The sequence below is a fragment of the Somniosus microcephalus genome, chromosome 8 (genome assembly GCF_052327205.1).
Source record: "Somniosus microcephalus isolate GS21.2 chromosome 8, FLI_Smic_1.0, whole genome shotgun sequence".
Classification (NCBI taxonomy): domain Eukaryota; kingdom Metazoa; phylum Chordata; class Chondrichthyes; order Squaliformes; family Somniosidae; genus Somniosus; species Somniosus microcephalus.
The window spans coordinates 189573122-189595698 of NC_140994.1; the positions used below are offsets into that span (position 1 = coordinate 189573122).

The 22577-nt window shown below is 47.8% G+C and overlaps 1 pseudogene; it reads right to left on the reverse strand.

Moving 5' to 3' along the window:
* LOC147113970 (uncharacterized) overlaps window positions 1–22577 on the reverse strand; it is a 113231-nt pseudogene that overhangs the window by 1904 nt on the left and 88750 nt on the right.

The following is a 22577-nucleotide window of genomic DNA, read 5'->3' on the forward strand; positions in this document are numbered from 1 at the left end:
GGACAAGCTGCAAACACTTGATATTTATTCCCCTGAGTTTAGAAGGTAGAGGGGTGATTTCATTGAGGCCTTTAAAATGATAAACGTATTTGATAGGGTAGATGTGGATAAACTACTTTAATGATGGGTATCCTAGAACAATGGGGCATCATCTTTAAATTAGCACTAGGCCATTTAGGAATGAAATCAAGAAGTACTTTTTCACACACTATGTGGTGGATATTTGGAAATGTCTCCCCTAAAAAGCTGTGGATGCTGAGACATTTGAAATTTTCAAGACTGTGATGGGTAGATTTGTGTTAGGTAAGCGTATCAAAGGATATGGAGCAAAGGCGATAAATGGAGTTGAGGTGCAGATCAGCCATAATCTATTTGAATGATGGAACAGGCCCGAGGGGCTGAATGGCCCACACCTGTTCCTATGTTTCACTAGGTGCTCCCTCCTGAAATGGATGAATATAATCTGATGCCTGCGTAATCAAGAATGTGTGATGGGCGCTTATGATATGGATGGGCTTCCTGCTCCTCTCTCGTGCCAGTTAAGTCATCTTGGAGACCCTGTATGAAGGGAAAATCAATCTGTTAACGTGGTACCAGTATGAAACATCTGTGAACAGAGTTACAATAAATATACATTGCATGCTTTGCTGTTGTTGCCTCAGTGAATGAGATGGTTTGAAAGGGAAGCAGCAGTAACAACAACATGTATTTATATAAAGCTTTTAAAGTAGAAACACGTCCCAAGGTGTTTCACAGAAGCATCAGGAACAAAATAGACAGACGGTATTTGGCGAGTTAATCAAAATTTTGGTCAAAGAAGTTGGTTTTAAGGACCATTTTAAAGGAGAAGAGTGAGGTAGAGCTGCAGAGAGGTTTAGGGAGGGAATTCCAGAGCTTACGGCCTAGGTAGCTGAAAGCACAATTGCCAATGGTGTAGCGAAGAAAATCAATGATGCACAAGTGACCTGAATTGGAGGAGTTCTGAGGGTTGTAGGACTGGAGGAGGTTACAGAGATGGGGAGGGGGCAAGATCATGGAGGGATTTGAACACAAGGATGAGAATTTTAAATTCGAGGCATTGTAAAACTGGGAGCCAATGTAGGTCAGTGAGCACATGGGTGGTGGGTGAAAGGGACTTGGTGCGAGTTAGGATACAGGCAGCAGATATTATGGAGGGTGGAAGATGGGAGGCCGGCCAGGAGAGCATTGAAATAGTCCAGTCTAGAAGTAACAGAAGCATAGATGAGGCTAAGGCAGGGCGGAAACGGCTGATATTACGGAGGTGGTAGTAGGCGATCTTGCTGATGGAGAGGATATGGGGTCAGAAGATGAACTCAGGTTCAACTGTGAACAGTCTGGTTCAGCCTCAAATGGTTGCTAGGGAGGGGGGTGGAGTCAGTGGCGAGGGAACAGATTTTGTGGCGAGTACCGAAGACAATGGCTTCGGTCTTCACCATAATTAATTGGAAATTTCTGCTCATCCAGAACAAGCAGTGTGTCATATCAGAGGTAGTGGAGGGGTCAAGAGAGGTGGTGGTGAGGTAGGGCTGGGTGACATCCACTTACATGTGGAATCTGATGTTAGCCTATTGGATGTAGTTGCCGAGGGACAGCACGTAGATGAAAAGTAGTAGAGGATCAAGGATAAATCCTTGGGAGACTCCAGAGGTAACGGTGCAGGAGCAGGAAGAGCAGCCTTTGCAGGAGGGAACATTTTCCCCCTTTTTGTATTGATGCTCAACAAATTTTATATTTTGAACCGTTTCTGACTTTCTTGCTCTACATTTTCCAGCTATCATATTGTAGATTATACTCATAAGTAATTCTTAACTCCCTATGGCCTTGTGACTATCTTCACTAGTCCTGATAGATAAGTAAGTTAGCACACCCAGGAAAATAAACAGAATACGTTTGTTTAAATCTCTTTAAATATTGGATCTATCCACAGGATCTTTCTTCTATTTTCAGAAATTATTTTAGGCTTTAGCTGCCAAACAAATTTACTGAACAATAAAAAATAAGCAAATGCGTTTGAGCAATATAATATATATTTGGAGTAGATGTACTATGCTAAATCCTCAAAGAAAATTTTAAAGGCTTGCAATCTGTACACTAAACTGTCATTCCATATTTAACTTTTATTTACGCAGTTCTCCTTTTCTGATATCATTACCAGCTGTGGGAGCCAATGATCTATCACCTTGAACATTCCTAACTGACTTTCCTCCAATCAGGTTTCCTTTGAATCCCTCCAGTCAGGTATCCACTCTTGCCACAGTACCGAAACGGCTCTCATCAAAGTCACAAATGGTATCCTTTGTGACTGTGACAAAGGTAAACTATCCTATCGCATTCTTCTTGACTTGTCTGCAGCCTTCTCCAAAGCCTCTCCACCATCGTCCAGCTGGGTGGGACAGCACTTGCCTAGTTCCATTCTTATCTATCTAATCGTAGCCAGATAATCATCTGCAATGGCTTCACTTCCCACTCCCACATCGTTACCTCTGGTGCCCCCAAGGATCTATCCTTGGCCCCCACCTATTTCTCATCTACACGTTGCCCCTTGGTGACATCATCCGAAAACACAGCGTCAGTTTCCACATGTACGCTGACGACACCCAGCTCTACCTCCCTACCTATTCTCTTGACCCCTCCATGGTCTCTAAATTGTCAGACTGCTTGTCTGACATACAGATCTGGATCAGCAAACATTTTCTCCAATTAAATATTGACAAGACGGAAGCCATTGTTTTCGGTCCCTACCACAAACTCTGTTCCCTAGCCACTGGCTCCATCCTTCTCCCTAACATCTGTCTGAGGCTGAACCACAATGTTTGCAACCTTGGTCTGGAGTGCATAATTGGGCTGGAAAACCAAATTTTAATTTGATTTCTTAGGGTTCAGTTGAAGTTTCAACGGTTTATTTACAGTTTTATTTGGTTAATTTATTTGGTTCTTTTAAAAGAGGAACATCTGTCTGAGGCTGAACCACAATGTTCGCAACCTTGGTTTCATATTTGACCTTGAAATGTGCTTGGGACCACATGTCCGCAGAATAACAAAGACCGCCTACTTCCACCTCCGTAACATCGCCCATCTCCGCCCTTGCCTCAGCCCATCCACTGCTGAAACTCTCATCCATGCCTTTGTTACCTCTAGACTTGACTATACCAACGCACTCCTGGCTGGCCTCCCACATTCCACCCTATGTAAACTTGAGGTCATCCAAAATTCAGCTGCTCGTGTGCTAACTCGCACCAAGTCCCATTTGTCCATTTCCCCTGTGCTCACTGACCTACATTGGCTCCTGGTTAAGCTACGCCTCGATTTCAAAATTCTCATCCTTGTTTTCAAATCCCTCCATGGCCTTGCTCCTTCCTATCTCTGTAATCGCTTTCAGCCCGACAACCCCCGAGATATCTGCGCTCCTCCAATTCTGCCCTCTTGAGCATCCCTGATTATAATTGCTCAACCTTTGGTGGCCGTGCCTTCTGTTGCCAGCACAGGAGATGCAACACATGCCCTTATTTCCCTCTTCTCACTGTCCAGGGCCCCAAACACCCCTTCCAGGTGAAACAGCGATTTACTTGTACTTCTTGCAATTTAGTATACTGTATTCACTGCTCACGATGTGGCCTCCTCTACATTGGGGAGACCAAAAGCAGATTGGGTGACCGCTTTGCGGAACACCTCTTTTCAGTCCGTAAGGGGGACTCCGAGCTTCCAGCCGGCCATCACTTTAATTCTCTGCTGCATTCCCACTCAGACCTCACCGTCCTTGGCCTCTTGCATTATTCCACTGAAGCTCCGTGTAAGCTCGAAGAACAGCACCTCATCTTTCGATTAGGCACTTTACAGCCTTCTGGACCTAACAGAGTTCAACAATTTCAGATCATAACCTCCTCCACTATCATATATTTTTTTTTAATCCAACTTTTTGTTTGTACTTTTCTTCTCCCCCATATGGCAGCTGTCTTTCATTCTGCCAGTGCAATTTACACTTCATCTAGAGCCATCCTTTGTTTCTTAACCTGTCCCATTACCATCTCCTTTTGCCTTGAATATCTCTTAATATCTCAATGTCTCTTAACCTCTCCTGCCTTCAATCCTATCACAGACCTTCCCTTTTTATTCTTTCATCCCCTCCCCCCTTTCCCAGCCCCTACACTTGCTTAAAAATCTGTTCCATTTCCTGCTTTTTTTTCAAGTTCTGACAAAAGGTTATCGACCTGAAACGTTAACTCTATTTCTCTCGTCGCATTCTTCAAATCATGATATCTTCGCCAAATCAAGAATTTGCCACAGCACGTGGCTGGAGCAAAACAATGGCATCAGGAATGAGCTGCAGCTCGGGCGAGCAGTGAGGGGTGAATGGGCCGAGGAGAACACTGCCGTAAACCGGAGGGGCTGGGTGAAGAATGTCTCCATCAACTGAGGGGAGGGTGAGAAAGAGTATCTCCATAAACTGGGGGGGAGAGAGGGTGAAGACTGCCTCTTTGAATGGGGAGGGGAGTCGCAAAGAGTACCTTTGTGAACTTGGGTAGAAGAATACACTTGTAACCTGTGGGGAAGAATATCTTGGTGAAATAGGGTGAAAGATGCTTCAGTGATCTGGACAGAAAGGGGAAGGATTTCAGTTTTTATTGTACATCAGAGAGCAAGAGGGTATTTATGCATCGACAATTTATCCACTAATTTCTCCTCAACAGATCAGGGAAAATCTTCCATTTTCCGATTATCCTGTCTAAAAGAAAGAGATTAAATTGCCAACTCTTTTTCAATAGATTATATAAATGTTCTCCTTAAATAATTTCAAGAGGTCATTTATAGAGAACTGATCGTTGACATTTTTGATTCTGATTCTCTGAAGAATGGAAACAGTGGATGCTGTGGCATAACTCATTTTAATGAAATAGAGAATCTAATGCATAAAGTAAACCAAAAAGTTGTGACATTATTAAAACTGCCCTTTTGAGTCATAGTTCATCGCTGCATTACTCAGTTTGATTCTTATCTGCATTTTTAGAGAAACCCTCTGCAATTTGCCTGTTCCACTTGAAAATGTAAATGGCACCTAGTCAACAGCAGAATTAAAGTGAAGCGATTGTTGGAGAGCTGCCTGGAAATATCCCTTTTATTAAATATATGCAGGCTATTCTTTAAATGCTGCTTAAATTGTGCTACACTGAAGGAGTGCAGCACTGTCGATGGGCTGGTCTTTCTGATGAGTGGTTAAACTAAGGCTGCATTTCCCCTTTACAGGTGGACATAAAAGATCCCGTGGCACTATTCCAAGAAGAGCTGGGGAGTTCCTCCAGGTGTCCTGGCCAACATTTATCTGTCAACCAACAAAACTAAAACAGATTATCTGGTCATTTCCTCATTGCTGTTGGTGGGAGCTTGCTGTGTGGGGAATTGACTGCCACATTTACCTACATTACAACAGTGACGACACTTCAAGTATTTAATTTGCTGTAAAGCACTTTGGGATGTCCTGAGGATGTGTAAGGTGCTATATAAATGCAAGTTCTTTCATTGCACAAAGTTAAGTAGAGTAATTAAACAAGAAACATGCATATATATTTGCCCTCTTGGTGATGGCAGGATTTATCTGCTGATTAGAGATGATTTAGGCCCTGGCAATCCAATAGTAGAGTTTCCAGGGACTTTGCAGAATACTTTGTATTTAGGATTTTTCAGCAGATTCCACTGAACACTTTAGGGTAGAAACATCCTCTAAATTGGCAACGCCTGATTTTCAGGCACAAGTTGGACAGTACTGACTGAAAATGGGGCAAAGATCCATTATGTTGGAGCTCTGACCATTTATCACTCCATCCAAAATCGTGTTTTAAATAGAATCATCTGCCAGATTGTGGACAGATGTATGTAAATGAGGCCAAAGTGACCTCAGGATAACATGTATGTTATTTTCCAGCATTTCTGCTAGTACAGCACTGTATAACTTTCATTTCAAGCAGCAATTGGAGACTGCAGCAGCACAATTCAATCAGCTCTCCTTAGATATATGAAGCCTTGTTTGCTAGAGCAGGTAAATTCATCGCCTTCCTCATGGACTCGCAACAGCACTGTACAGTTTTATAATGTACGGGGAATATAGAACTTCCTAGGGATTATAAATTTTACCCATGTGGTGCTTTACGCTCGCTCACACAATACACCTTCAACTCACTGTGTCACGCTCTTATGAAACCATTAGGGAACATTAGCGTAGTGGTAATGTCACTGGGCTAGTAATCCAAAGGCCTGGACTAATGATCCAGAGACGTGAGTTCCAATCACACCACGGCAGCTGGGGAATTTAAATTCAGTTAATTAAATTAATCTGGAATAATTACTAGTATCAGTAATGGTAACCATGAAACTATCGGATTGTCGTCATCCTTATCTTGCCTATATATGACTCCCGAACCACTCTTAACTGCCCTCTGAAATAGCCCAGCAAGTCACTCAGTAACAAACCGCTATGAAATAAATTAATAACCGGACGGACCATCCGGCATCGACCTCGGCACTGGCTACGGACACGGCAACGGCACACCCAGCCTAGTCAATCCTGCAAATTCCTCCTCCACCAACATCTGGGGACATTTGCCAAAATTGGGAGTGCTGTCCCACAGACTAGTCAAGCAACAGCCTGACATAGTCATACTCACAGAATCATACCTTTCACCCAATGTCCCAAACTCCTCCATCAACATCCCTGGGGTGGTGGCACAGTGGTATACAATCGGGAAGGAGTGGCCCTGGGAGTCCTTAACGTTGATTCCAGACCCAGGAAGTCTCATGGCTTCAGGTCAAGCATGGACAAGGAAACCGCCTGCTGATTACCACCTACCGCCCTCCCTCAGCTGATGAATCAGTACTCTGCCATGTTGAACACCACTTGGAAGAAGCACTGAGAGTAGCAAGGGCACAGAATGTACTCTGGGTGGGGGACTTCAATGTCCATCACCAAGAGTGGCTCGGTAGCACCACTACTGACTGAGCTGGCCGAGTCCTGAAGGACATAACTGCCAATCTGGGCCTGCGACAGGTGGTGAGAGAACCAACACGAGGGAAAAACCAACTTGACCTCGTCCTCACCAATCTACCTGTCGCAGATGCACCTGTCCATGACAGTGTTGGTAGCCGCGACAACCGCACAGTCATTGCGGAGACGAAGTCCCGTCTTCACACTGAGGACACCCTCCATCGTGTTGTGTGGCACTACCACCATGCTAAATGGGATAGATTCAGAACAGATCTAGCAGCTCAAAACTGGGCATCCATGAGACGCTGTCGGCCATCAGCAGCAGCAGAATTGTATTTCATCACAATCTGTAACCTCATGGCCCGGCATATCCCTCACTCTACCATTGCCAGCAAGCCAGAGGACCAACCCTGGTTCAATAAGGAGTGTAGACGAGCATGCCAGGAGCAGCACCAGGCGTACCTAAAAATGAGGTGCCAACCTGGGGAAGCTGCAACACAGGACTACATGCATGCTAAAAAGCGGAAGCAGCAGGCTATAGACAGGGCTAAGCCATCCCACAATCAAAGGATCAGATCGAAGCTCTGCAATCCTGCCACATCCAGTCGTGAATCGTGGTGGACTATTAAACAGCTAACAGGAGGAGGAGGCTCCATGAATATCCCCATCCTCAAAAATGGTGGAGCCCAGCACGTGAGTGCAAAAGACAAGGCTGAAGTGTTTGCAACCATCTTAGCCAGAAGATGATCCATATTGGCCTCCTCATGAGGTCCCCACCATCACAGAAGCCAGTCTTCAGCCAATTCAATTCACTCCATGTGATATCAAGAAACGGCTGAGCGCACTGGATACAGCAAAGGCTATGGGTCCTGACAATATCCCAGCTATCGTGCTGCAGACTTGTGCTCCAGAACAAGCCGCGCCTCTAGCCAAGCTGTTCCAGTACAGCTACAACACTGGCATCTATCCGCCAATTTGGAAAACTGCCCAGGTATGTCCTGTCCACAAAAAGCAGGCCAAATCCAATCCGTTGAAATATTGTCCCATCAGTCTACTCTCAATCCTCAGCAAAGTGATGGAAGGTGTTACCGACAGTGCTATCAAGCTGCACTTACTCACCAATAACCTGCTCACTATTGCCCAGTTTGGGTTCCGCCACGATCACTCTGCTCCCGACCTCATTACAGCCTTGGTCCAAACATGGACAAAGGAGCTGAATTCCAGAGGTGAGGTGAAAGTGACTGCCCTTGACATCAAGGCAGCATTTGACCGAGTGTGGCATCAAGGAGCCCTAGTAAAACTGAAGTCAATGGGAATCGGGGGGAAAACTCTCCACTGGCTGGAGTCATACCTAGCATAAAGAAAGATGGTTGTGGTGGTTGAAGGTCAATCATCACAGCCCCTGGACATCGCTGCAGGAGTACCACAGGGCAATGTCCTAGGCCCAACCACCTTCAGTTGCTTCATCAATGACCTTCCTTCCAACATAAGGTCAGAAATGGGGATGTTCGCTGATGACTGCATAGTGTTCAGTGCCATTCACAACTCCTCAGATAATGAAGCAGTCCATGCCTGCATGCAGCAAGACCTGGATGACGTTCAGGCTTGGGCTGATAAGTGGCAGGTAACATTTGCGCCACAGAAGTGCTAGGCAATGACTATCTCCAACAAGCGAGAGTCTAACCACCGCCCCGTGACATTCAATGGCATTACCATCGCCGAATCCCCCACCATCAACATCCAGGGGGTACCATTGACCAGAAACTTAACTGGACCAGCCACATAAATACTATAGCAACAAGAACAGGTCAGAGGCTAGGTATTCTGCGGCGAGTGTCTCACCTCCTGACTCAACAAAGCCTTTCTACCATCTACAAGGCACAAGTAAGGAGTGTGATGGAATACTCTCCACTTGCCTGGATGAGTGCAGCTCCAACAACACTCAAGAAGCTCGACACTATACAGGACAAAGCAACCTGCTTGATTGGCACCCCATCTACCACCTGAAACATTCACTCCCTTCACCACTGGTGCACCGTGGCTACAGTGTGTACCATTTACAAGATGCACTGCAGCAACTCACCAAGGCTTCTTCGGCAGCAATACCCAAACCTAGAAGGATAGCAGGCGCATGGGAACACCACCACCTCCAAGATGCCCTCCTAGTCACACACCATCCTGACTTAAAAGTATATCATCAATCCTTCATCTTCAAAATCCTGGAAATCCCTACCCAACAGAACTGTGGGAGTACCTTCACCACATGGACTGCAGCGGTTCAAGCAGGTGGCTCACCACCACCTTCTCAAGGGCAATTAGGGATGGACAATAAATGCTGGCCTTGCCAGCGATGCCCAGATCCCATAAACGAATTTTTAAAAAGTTATTTTTTCTGTGGAATAGTTGAGGATTACTTACACTCAACTCATATTTGAAAAGCTGTCACAAGCATTTAGGTAACACCTTTCACATTCCCAGATGTCCCAAAGTGCTTCATGGCCAGTGAATTACTCTTGAAGTGTAGTCACTGATAATGTTCTACACCCAAAGTTAGAGATAAATAGATGATATCACATGGAATGCAGTGTGAAACAAGATCTATACAATTAGAGCCAATCAGATGCGGGAGAATGAGAGCTTGTATTTACATACAGTAGTGCCTTATCCTGTTGTTGGAAGAAATTCTAAAGTACTTCAGACATTGAATTACTTTGAAGTACAGACTGTTGTTATGTAGGCAAACATAGATTGCACAAGAGAGTCATGAACGTCTGAATATCTGGTTGGTCCATGAGTTGTTTAGAAAATGTGGTATCACATTGGGATACATATGGAATTCTATTTATGGAACAGTTACCTAATGTAAGTAGATAAAACGTGAAAATATTTGTTATAGAGATTGCAGGACCTTTCCTCTATTTATTCATAGCATCTGCAACGAATACTGCAGAGATTCACTTCCTGGTGTACGGATGTCCCAGAGCCTACCGTGTTTGTTAATTGATGTGGGGTGTTTTGTAATATTTCCATTGTTTCTATGCTGCAAAAATATTTTCAATTGATATTTGTCTGCTATTTTTCCAAATGGCGTTTGACACAAGACCACAGTGGCAGCAGCAATGTGTCAGAGGCAAGGTCGCAGCGACAATGTGACCGAAGCTAGGTCGCAGCGGCAATGTGACAGCGGCAAGGCCGCAGCGGCAATGTGGCAGAGGCAAGGTCGCAGTGGCAATGTGACAGAGGCAAGGTCGCAGCAGCAATGTGACAGCGGCAATGTGACAGAGGCAAGGTCGCAGATTCAATGTGACAGAGGCAAGGTCGCAGCAGCAATGTGACAGCGGCAATGTGACAGAGGCAAGGTCGCAGATTCAATGTGACAGAGGCAAGGTCGCAGATTCAATGTGACAGAGGCAAGGTCGCAGCGGCAATGTGACAGCGGCAAGGTCGCAGCGGCAATGTGGCAGAGGCAAGGTCGCAGCGGCAATGTGGCAGAGGCAAGGTCGCAGTGGCAATGTGACAGCGGCAATGTGTTAGAGGCAAGGTCGCAGCGGCAATGTGGCAGAGGCAAGGTCGCAGTGGCAATGTGACAGAGGCAAGGTCGCAGCAGCAATGTGACAGCGGCATGGTCGCAGCAGCAATGTGACAGCGGCAATGGGTCAGAGGCAAGGTCGCAGCAGCAATGTGACAGCGGCAATGTGTCAGAGGCAAGATCGCAGCAGCAATGTGACAGTGGCAAGGTCGCAGTGGCAATGTGACAGGCAAGGTCGCAGCAGTAATGTGACAGAGGCAAGGTCGCAGCAGCAATGTGACAGGCAAGGTTGCAGTGGCAATGTGACAGCTGCAAGATCGCAGTGGCAATGTGACAGAGGCAAGGTCGCAGCGGCAATGTGACAGAGGCAAGGTCACAGCAGCAATGTGACAGCGGCAATGTGTCAGAGGCAAGGTCGCAGCAGCAATGTGACAGCGGCAATGTGTCAGAGGCAAGATCGCAGCAGCAATGTGACAGTGGCAAGGTCGCAGTGGCAATGTGACAGGCAAGGTCGCAGCAGTAATGTGACAGAGGCAAGGTCGCAGCAGCAATGTGACAGGCAAGGTTGCAGTGGCAATGTGACAGCTGCAAGATCGCAGTGGCAATGTGACAGAGGCAAGGTCGCAGCGGCAATGTGACAGAGGCAAGGTCACAGCAGCAATGTGACAGCGGCAATGTGTCAGAGGCAAGGTCGCAGCAGCAATGTGACAGCGGCAATGTGTCAGAGGCAAGGTCGCAGCAGCAATGTGACAGGCAAGGTTGCAGTGGCAATGTGACAGCTGCAAGGTTGCAGTGGCAATGTGACAGAGGCAAGGTCGCAGCGGCAATGTGACAGAGGCAAGGTCGCAGCAGCAATGTGTCAGCGGCAATGTGGCAGCTGGATTCATGATGCCACTCAAGACAGTCAAAAGCAATCTGACTGAATGGTACCATCAACCCGATGTCAAAGGGACAACAGTCAGTGTGTAGAGATTAGGCCAATTAGTAGCTTACGTCTAGTCTTTCAAACAATCAGGATCCACTGCAAACCAATATGGTGGGTATATTGTGTTTAATCAGAGTTTAAGATGGAATATAACATGCTAGTTATACAGCAAAAACATACGACCGTGACAAGCAACTGGTACCAGTTCCGATTGGACAGATGGCTGGCGTGCGTGAACAGTTCTCTGGCTTTCAGCCTCTCTCTCTCTCTCACTCTCTCTCTCTCTAGGGCCTTCGAGTTGGTGAGCGTGGGATCACTCTCAAAAGAGCGTTCGACCAGCCCAACTTCTCTTTGACTCTCCCTCCACTGTCTGTGTGGACAAGCACTCAGGGTGTCACTGTTATTCTCTTTTTAGGGGTGGGCCTGAGGCCAAGTTATTGACAAGACCATTTAACCTATAGAAGTTCCTCTAAAACCTCATTAACCAATGACAGCTCAAGTTCTTTGTCTTGGTTCTTGGATCAAAGGGGGTCTCATTACCTCATTCAATTTGTCTTATTGTTTAATCTTTCTGAAGGTTCTTCCTTTGGAATTCGTGTCTTATCTCTCTTGTCCCTAGTTTGGAGTCGGACATGCCATTCTCGGCCATCAGATGTTCGTAACTGCTTGTTATCAGTTATTTATGTTCATGCTGTTCATGCATCTTTAGCTATGCAAAACTATTTCATTATCAGACTATTGTACCATGGAATGAATCATTAAATTCCCAAAGCTATCTTCTATTCTATTCTCATGCACTGGTTAACTTACGCATTTTAAAGCGGTTTTGTTAAACAAAGTCAAAATCCTAACTTAGCATTATAATATGGTTATTAGCAGTAATGGGAGATATATAACGTTGGGTCTTGATTGGTCAAATTAGAGAAACATAAACAAGGTTGAAATCCTAACTTGAAAACAAGATTATTTTTGACCATCACAATGCAGAATGCTGTAACATCTGCAGGGAGGCACGAAACCATCCCGCCCCCAACCCGCCTCCATGCCAGTTTCAAAGGAGGCGGAAAACCCGACCTGTGCTGGGAACCGCCTCCCCGAGGTGGGAAGGGGATTAGTGCCAATTAACTGCCTGTTAACAGGTAGTTAACAGGCAGTTTTTAGCCTAATCCCTATTTTTATCCCTGAAGTGTGGGATTCCCGACTACTCCAAACCACGCCAAGTTAGCGAGGCGGACCGTCGGGCTGAAGGGCTTGGAGGGTTCGAGATGTCCGGTGTTCAGGTGAGTGATGTGTGCATGAGTGCAGAGGTAAGCATGTTTGGTGTGTGTAAAGTGTTTAAATAAGTTTTACTTACCTTTACAGCTTTCCTTCCTTCAGGTCTCGGGAGTCCCTCATCTCACCGACACAGAAAGCAGAATGGCCGCGAGCTGTCAAAACTTGCAGCATTCAGCTTTCTGTTCTGGAGAGATCTCTAAATCAGCCTGAGAAGAAGGAATTAACTTAGTATACAGATTGTCAGTGTTTGACAGCTTCAAAGAGCTGTTAAACGCTGATATTTCATCTGTCGAAAGCTCATAGTCCTCCTATTTGCATAAATGGACCACTTTGGGAATGGATGCATTCAATGCTCACACAATTTTAGAACGGGAGTAACTCTGGCATATCTGACTTATTCCCCAAGATCTGGTCCCCTACGCCAGAACAACAGCAATTTTGCACCAAAAAACCCCTCAGAATTTTGGGTCCATGCTCTTTCGTTTACGTCAATAGGCAAGTCATAAGGAATTATTTCATTGGTTAGTTGATGCAATTGTAGAGTCGGTGCTTTCTTCAAAACGATGTGAGTGGCAGGGTGACTGTGCCTGTACCACTTCCCTTATTCTGGGTAAGATGTTTCCTAAATTCACTCCTGAATTTTTAGGCTCTAATTTTTAGATGAGGACCCGAGTCCTAGACTCCCCAACCAGCGGAAATTGTTTCTCTCTATCTACCCTATCAGTTCCTCTTAATATCTTGAAAACTTCTATCAAATCACCCCTCCACTACCGGACCTTACAATTGGTAACTCTACATAAACTTCAAATCGTCAAAGCTTCACCCCCACACCCAATCCCATACCGTGTCCCTCTTCCCCATCATGCTGTCCTTGCTGACCTCCACTGGGCTTCGGTTCCCCACCACATTAAAACCAAAATACTCAGCTTTATTTATGAATCTCTCCATAGTTTCATCCCATCCTACATCGGCAACATCCTCCAGCTCTGAATTCTGGCCTAAACCCTCTGCTCTTCCGACTCTATCCTCCATGTGTCCCCATTCCTCCACTCCACTAGCAATGGCAGAGCCCTCAGCCATCATGGCTCTGCACTCTGGAATTCTTTTCAAACCCAATCTGCCTTACTACTTCTCTCTCCGCCTATCAAAACCAATCTATTTAACCATGTATTCAGTCACCTCCACTAATTCCTCTAACTCCTGCTCAGTGTCAAACGTCGTCCGTTGATGAAGCATCCTGGGGCATTTCGCTACAAGATAGGTGCTGACTAATGAAATTTGTTATTGTTAAACTATGACTGAAGGGTAAGGCAATATGGGTACAAGCTGGTAAAAGGCAAGTTCAGCACTGATGTCAGGAATCACTTCTTTACACAGTGACTGATCAATACCTGGAATGGTATTGGGCTTCCATACGTTTCCATAGAAGGATGAACTAGAACCGTCAAATGTCTTACCTTACCTGCATTTATCGTGATGAAGTAAAATATCTTCTTTTCAGACTCAAAACGTCATACGTCATGTGAAAAATAAACAGGCACTGTGTAAAAATATCTTATCAAAGTGTCTTGGGGCTTAAGACAGATTATTAAATCGTAGCACTTACATTTCCATCGGCAGAGGAGCACAGTGATTGTAATGAAGCAGATTAAAACTGAAACACGAGCAGCCAACAGAATAGGAGAAATCAGGCCGTTAACTAGCACTTCTGGTACCTGAAACAGAGAAATAGAATCAGAGAACAGGAACTTTCTTTCCAATAGGAAAACAAATATCAGTGTAAAGATGTTGGGGAAGAAATTCAATATCACCACGTTTGGGGCGTTATACTCGAGCGGGCGCGAAATTTAGCGCCTGGCGCAAATTATCGCCACCTACCGCTAAATTGACCTGCTTCGCCCCAGGAGGTGCTTGGAGCGCTAAAACAGGCGCAGCAGGACTGTCCTAAGGCGCTAAGCCGGAGAAGCAAGCCGCTACCACCGAGGGCGGGCACAACGCTGTTGTGGCCAGTTAGCGATTGCACGCAGACACGCTGGTGCCGGTCAGCTCTTAAAGGGGAGGGTCGTTCTTGGATTGTAGCCACACCCTGCACATCGGAGCCCTGATTCTCAGCCTGGACAAACCTGCTGCCACATTCTAACGCCTAGGACCATGGAGAGGGCCAGGGAGCGAGCGCAGCGGTTCAGTGAGGGGGCCCTGCAGGTTCTGGTTGGTGCGGTGGAGCGTAGGCGATCTATCCTGTTTCCGGACAGTGGCAGGAGGCCGCTGCCCACCAAATATCGCAAAGCTTGGAGGGAGGTGGCTCACAGAGTGACCTCCAGCAGTATGGTGCCTAGGACCCTTGTGCAATGCAGGAAGAAGTTCAACGAACTCACTCGGGTCGTCAGGGTGAGTACCCTTTTCAGTATCCTCTTCATCCCTGCATGTGCACCTCACTTTATGGCCAAAGGGTCCTGAACGCTCCAATGCCCAGCCCTCATCCAACACCTATGGGCCTTTCATGAAACTCACACGCACATTCAGCACTTTACACACTGTAAGGGCTATTCCACCATGGGAGGCAGTGCAGCCAAGATCAGGGCTTCACACTGTAAGGGCTATTCCACCATGGGAGGCAGTGCAGCCAAGATCAGGGCTTCACACTGTACTCAGAGCCCGTCCTTTCTCTTGCAGGGCAAGCTGGCCCATCACAGGAGGCAGCAGCAACGGACCGGGGGAGGCCGGCCTCACCTTCAAGACCTCAGCGATCTGGAGCAGCGAGTCCAGCGCATTATGGCAGGCCGGATGATTGGCCCTATCGCCACTGGAGATGCCGACCCCATTCTGGACAGCAATGGTAAGGTCATCACCTTTTTGACCTCTCTCCTTCCACTTGTGCCTCACACCAGCATCCTTTGCCACTATCGAACCAATACAGTGCATTGCAGCACTCATGCCTCCCTCGCTGCCACCCTGTCCTCACGCTAAAGCAACTCTTGTACCTCCCTGCTTTCAGATGCTGATTCACCAGGTGAAGAGGGGGGCCCTCAAGCTGCCACTGTGAGTGATTCTGAAGGCGAGGAGGAAGAGGAAGCCGGACCATCACTGCCACCCTCAGCCAAGGCAGCCCATGGCCATAACTGGGACACGTCATCCCTGGAGGGGGAGCAGGGGGGAAGGGTCTGAGGAGGGTGAAGCTCCGGGGCCCAGCGGGCTGCAGCAATGCGGGGGCGGGGTAGGGAAGCTCGGCGGCCTTCTCCCTGGAGGGAGAGTCTGGCCTCCAGTCCTGCTACAGTGAGCGCAGAAGAAGTGCGGTTCCTCGCTGAAATGGGCGCCCAGGCGGAGCAGAGGCACACTGAGCTCATGGCTGCAGTGGCAAGGATGCCCAAATCCATTGAGTCACTGGCAAAGAGTGTCCAGGACTTGGTGCAGCACAGGCAAGGAGTCTGCAGGACTTCGGTGCAGCACTGGCAAGGAGTCTGCAGGACTTCGGTGCAGCACAGGCGGCTTCCACACAACTGTTTAGTGGTGCAATGCAGTCAGTGGCTGGTCTGATGCAGACGCAGATTGAGGCCACACGAGCACTGACTGCTGCCACCCTCGCTGGATCGGGCACGAATCGCCAGGGCCCTCGCCGCGCCGCAGCAGGCCAGCAGTCTGTGCTTCAGCAGATTGCTCCGCATGCTGCAGTGCTGCCCCGTGGGAGTGCCAGTGTGTCGTCCGACCAGGGAGTGCCTGTCCTCTGTCAGGATGGCAGCATTCCTACTGCCAACATTGTCACTTCTCCACTGCAGCTGCCACCACCTGTAGGACAGACTGCTGCTGCCCATACAGAGTTGGAGCAGTCAGCAGCCAGGCCCTCCAGGCCCAGAGCTGGTCCAGGCCATCCCTCAAGGGCATCTGCCGACTCAGTTTCTGACACTCAGCAGCCTTCCCCCAGCCTTGCTGCAGCCACTGGGGTCCCATTGCGGAGGAGCTGCAGGGTGGGAAGGGGCCAATCTCGCAAGTGAAGCAGATCACCCTCGAAGGGCAAAAAGTAGGAGATGTGGCAAAATGCTGTTAATTTTTTTACTGAAGGCCAAGGATCATGGTCATTTTTTGGTTACTCTTTTGTTCATTGTCTCCAGGTTGTGAGAGCCAGTTATGTGTCTGACTGCTTTTTTGGGGGTTTCTCTCTATTACTTTGCAATGGGGGAAGGGCACACAGTTTGTTAAATAAAGAAGTGTCTTTATTCAGATTGTGCATGTTTGCTCTTTGAACTATTTGTTGCCTTGACCGGCTCAGGGGTTGCGGAACGGTTCCATTCATGTTCTTTCAATGGCGCAAGCCATTCCCTCAGAGGGGGCCTAGAACCAACTTGCAATAAGCTGCTGACGGACGGCCCTTGCACTTTGTGCCTCCCTCCCGTCTTGGTGCTCCTCCTCCTCCTCCTCTGCTGGTGCTCCAATGTCTGGTGGCAGTGGCTCAGTCCTGAGGATTGCCAGGTTATGCAGCATGCAGCACACTACAACAAAATGGGAGACTCACTCCGGTGAGTACTGAAGGGCTCCCCCGGAATGGTCCAGACAGCAGAACCATTGCCTTAGCACGCCGATTGTGTGCTCAGTGATGTTCCTGGTCGCTTGATGGCTCTCATTGTATCATTCATCAGCAGGGGTGCTGGGCGCATGGAGCGGGGTCATCAGCCAGGTGCACAAAGGATAGCCCTTGTCCCCAAGAAGCCAGCCTCCTGAGTGAGCCGGGGCTTTGAAAAGGTCTGCCACAGAAGTCTGGCGCAGAATGGCAGCATGGTGGCATAGTGGTTAGCACTGTTGCCTCACAGCGCCAGGGACCCGGGTTCGAATCTGGCCTCGGTTGACTGTCTGTGTGGAGTTTGCACATTCTCCCCATGTTTGCGTGGGTTTTCTCCGGGTGCTCCGGTTTCCTCCCACAGTCCAAAGATGTGCGGGTTAGGTTGATTGGCTATGATAAATTGACCCTTAGTGTTAGGGGGATTAAATACGTGGGGTTACAGGGATAGAGTGGGATATGTGTTGGTGTAGGGGTTACGGGGATCGGGTGGGATATGTGTCGGTGCAGGCTCGATGGGCCGAAATGGCCTCTATCTGCACTGTGGGGTTTCTGTGATTCTGTGAATGAAGGCGTCGTGGCTGCTGCCTGGAAAGTGGGCATTGACAGCTAGTATCAGCTGTCTGTGGTCACACATCAACTGGACGTTCAACGAATGGAACCCCTTCCGGTTGCAGTAATCCTCGGCATTTTCTTGCGGCGCCCGCAAAGCCACATGCGTGCAGTCAATGGCGCCCTGGACCATGGGGAAGCCTGCTATTCTTGCAGATCCCATTGCGCGCTCTAGCTGCTTGTCCAGGGTCATGTGGAAGGAAATGTACTGACGTCTCCTTTTAAAGAGGGCATTCGTGACTTGGCGGATGCAGCAATGCACCGCGAACTGGGAGACATTGGCAATGTCCCCAGTAGCAGATTGGAAGGAGCCAGTGGCATAGAAGTTGAGAGCCACTGTCACCTTCACTGCCACCGACAGAGACGTCCTGCTCCTCAGTTGAGGCTGCAGATCTGGCTGAAGCAGGTGGCAGAGCTCAGTGACCACCTCCCTGCTGAATCGAAGCCTCCGAAAACACTGCTCCTCAGACATGCTGAGGTATGAGAACTGTTGGCGGAATACCTTGGGAGGGTAAGGCCTCCTGTGCCGACGCCTGTTGGCCCTCCTCCGTCTGGCCATGATTGGCACTCTCTCTCGGCGTCTCTGAGCCCTCTCAATGTAATGGAGAAACCCAAAGTTTCCACCCATTGCAGCCCCCATAGTATGTGGCCACTCAAGGTTATGCCAGTGAAAAATCAAACCAACTACAAAGTTCTGGGCCGAAGCCAGAAGTACCTCTGCGAGCACTGACTCCATGCAGAAAGCTCTCTCCCTTTGTCTCTCTGCAAATCTCTCTCTCTCTCTCACAGAAGGAGTGGTCCAAAAATGGCTACCACAAAGAAGCCAGGAAGAACCCCCTTTAAATAGCACCCCCCCCAGCCCCACAGCGACTGGGAACCATTCCAGTCAAACAGTCACTGGGAGCGCCAGGCGGAAAGGAGGGGGGCGCCACTGAAGTTCCGGTTTGGGGCGCCCCAAGGGCGTTGCACCATGAAATGACGTCAGGATCTGCGCGCGCAGCTGAGCAGGCGTTGCGGATTTGCGCCGCCGCTAAATGTCTGCTCAATTTCGCCAGAGGCACAGGTCTCGGCGCGCCCGGGCGCTAGCCGCTTCACGCCCCACTTATTGCCCTCTTAAGGTGCTAACTATTACGTCCATGTATAATTGAGACACAGACAGCAGGAGTTGATTATAACTAGTCTTTACTGAATGGAGACAATCGGGAAACTGAAACTACAGAAGGCTGCTAGCGCCTTTTATACAGGGGTGGTCACTGCCGGTACTGCAGTCTGAGACCAGTTATTCCCTTAAAGGTACACACACAACAATTCCTCCCCTTTTAGATAAACAGTACATAACATTCATTTAACAACTAAATGATAACGAATTACAAACACAATTACGGTTGCTAGATACATTGGTTGAGGTTAAGCAATTATAAGTTCAGTCTTTGAGGAGGCTTCCTGATTCTGTCTGAATAACGCCTCTTTGGGGTATCAGGTTCTTCTGGCAAGGTTCAGTCGGGATCAATGTCGTTGTTTGGTTCATCTGCTTCCAATATCACCGATTCTGCGGTAGATGCAATTGGTACATCGGTTTCATCGCCAGGTGTATCAGATCGTGGTGTGGAGTTGACGTTTTCCAGTGACTCTAGAATCTGGTCAGCATGGCGTCTTACAATGCTCTCTCCAAAGTCCACGGTATACATGAGAGGTCCTTGTTGTGTACAAATCGTTCCTGGCTGCCATTTCTCAGTGCGGTAGTCCCGGGCCAAAACTGGTTGACCTATCTTAAAACTCCTGGTCGGTCTTTCATTCATATTCTGAAACTGCCTGTTCTCCACATCTCTTCTGATGTTCGGCTTAACCAAATCCAAGCGGCATCGTAGCCTTCGATTGAAGAACATCATGGCAGGAGTTTGGTTGGTAACCGCATGTGTCGCATTCCGGTAGGCAAACAAGAAGTTGTCCACCTTGTGTTGTAGGGGTATATCTTCATTACACATTGCCTTGATAGCCTTCTTGAATGTTTGGACAAACCTCTCGGCCAATCCATTAGTGGCTGGATGATATGGGGCAGATGTGTAATGCTTAACGCCATTGTTCTTTAAGAACCTCCGGAACTCTTCAGACACAAACTGTGGTCCATTGTCAGAGCAAATCCGTTCAGGCAGCCCATTCCTGGCGAATATGGTTCGCAAAACTGTGATAGTTTTTTCTGTGGTGGTTGAGGACATTTTTATTACCTCTGGCCACTTTGTGCATCCACCGCAATTAAAAACATCGAGTCCATGAAGGGACCAGCAAAATCAATGTGCACCCTTTGCCATGGAGATGAGGGCCACTCCCATGGATGCAGAGGAGCTTGTGGTGGGGCGTTTTGGACCTTCTGGCATCCTGCACAGCTCTTGGTCATCTCTTCGATTTCTCTATCGATTCCAGGCCACCACACAAACGCTCTGGCTAAGTTCTTCATTTTTACCCCACCCAGATGACCCTCATGAAGCTCATTGAGCACTCTATCCGTCAACTTAGGTGGAATTACTACTCTGGATCCACACATCAAGGTTCCTCTGCACACTGACAGCTGTTCTCTTCTCGGCGAGAATGCTGGCAGCAGTGGTTCGCCATGTGCTGGCCATCCCTTCACCGTTAAATCATAGACCCGTGATCGTGTCGGGTCATTCCGTGTTTCCTTTTCTATGTTTGCATTCATCACAGGGAGACATTCGACTATGGTCGAGTGGAATAACTCCATTGGATCCACTGCAAGGTCTTCTTCTTCCACCGTCGGCAACGGTAGGCGTGACAATCCATCAGCATTTCCATGCTGTTTAGTTCCTTTGTACTCGATGTCATATTGGTGTGCCCCTAGGAAAAGGGACCATCTCTGCAGCTGTTGTGCCGTCATTATCGGTACGCCCTTCTGAGGGTTGAAAATGGAGACAAGAGGTTGATGAGCGGTTAGTAGAGTAAATTTTTGACCGTGCAGATAGTGATTGAACTTCTTCACCCCCCACACTAGGCTGAGGGCCTCTCTGTCAATCTGGGCATAGTTACGCTCGGCAGAAGTTAACGAGCGTGACGCAAAAGCTATCGGCCTCTCTAAACCATCAAGGAATTTATGTGACAGTACCGCCCCAATGCCGTAGGGAGACGCATCACACGCCAGCCTGATCGGCAGTGCTGGGTTGTAGTGAGCCAATACTTCCCTTGAAGTGATTAAGTCCTTACTCTTCTGAAAAGCACACTTACAATCATCGTTCCATTTCCATGCTACCCCCGTTCGTAGCAGGGCGTTCAGTGGGTGCAGAATTGTCGACAAATTCGGCAAAAACTTATGATAGTAATTCACCAACCCGAGGAATGACCTCAGTTGCGACACATTTTCAGGTGCTGGGGCCTTAACAACCGCTTCAATTTTGTCAGGGGACTTATGTAACCCCTCTTCATCAATCACGTGACCACAATACGATATCTGTTTCTTAAAAAATTCGCACTTGGGGCGGTTGGCTCGCAGCCCATGTTCCCGTAGTCTAGTCAGCACCTGTTCTAGATTGTTAAGGTGTTCACTGGCATCTTCACCTGTTACAAGGATGTCGTCCAAGTAACACTGAGTCCCCGGAATCCCTTGCAGGACTTGTTCCATCGCTCTTTGCCATATCGCCAGAGCCGATGCTACTCCGAATACCAATCGATGATACTGGTAAAGACCTTTGTGAGTGTTTATCGTGAGATACTTCCTAGAGGACTCTTCAACCTCCATCTGCAAATATGCTTGTGCTAGGTCAATTTTTGTAAAACGCTTCCCTCTAGACAGTGAGGCGAAGATGTCTTCTATCCTTGGAAGAGGATATTGTACTGTGTGAAGGACAGGGTTCACCGTCACCTTGAAATCCCCACAGATGCGAATCTTCCTTGGCTCTCCGGACTTATTGCTTAATGTTTTCTTCATGACAGGAACGATGGGTGTCGCCCACTCGCTCCAGTCAACCTTAGACAACATGCCCGCCATCTCCAGATTCTCCAGCTCTGCCTCGACGGCTGGGCGAATTGCATATGGTACCGGTCTTGCTTTGAAAAACTTGGGAACTGCATTCTCTTCTATTTTTATCGAGGCGGTTACTCCTTTAAGCGTGCCCAGTTCTTGTTGAAATACCTCTTTGGCGTTAGCTAAGATTGTTGACAATCGTCCAGGAGTGACGTCTTCATCTTTTTTACCGTCCACCGTCATTGCATGAATGGAATGCCAATCTAAGTTTATCTTCCTGATCCATTCCCATCCCAATAACGGTGGTCCACCATTTGGCAGTATGTAGAGATACAATTTCCGTATTTTCTTGCCATTGTATTCGACAGGCACCCTTATTTTTCCTCTGGGGTATACTTTTTGCCCCGTATACGTCGTCAAGACGATGGATGTCTCTCTCAAGGGTATATGTGAAAATAGCCGCTCGTAGTCTCATCGATTCATGATGGTTAGCGCTGATCCTGTATCCAATTCCATTTTAACTTGGGACCCTGCTATCGTGAGAGTGACCCAAATGGTTCGGTGATCCTCTTTTGCGATTACATTGTGAAGTTTGAGACAGCTTAGTCTCCTGTTTCCGGATTCACTATCGCTCATCTGGTCTTCGGAACTACTGTCCATCATCTTTTGTACATTCTTGTATGGTTCCTTAGTAGCCTTTTTGTTGTTGCTGGACTTCTTCCC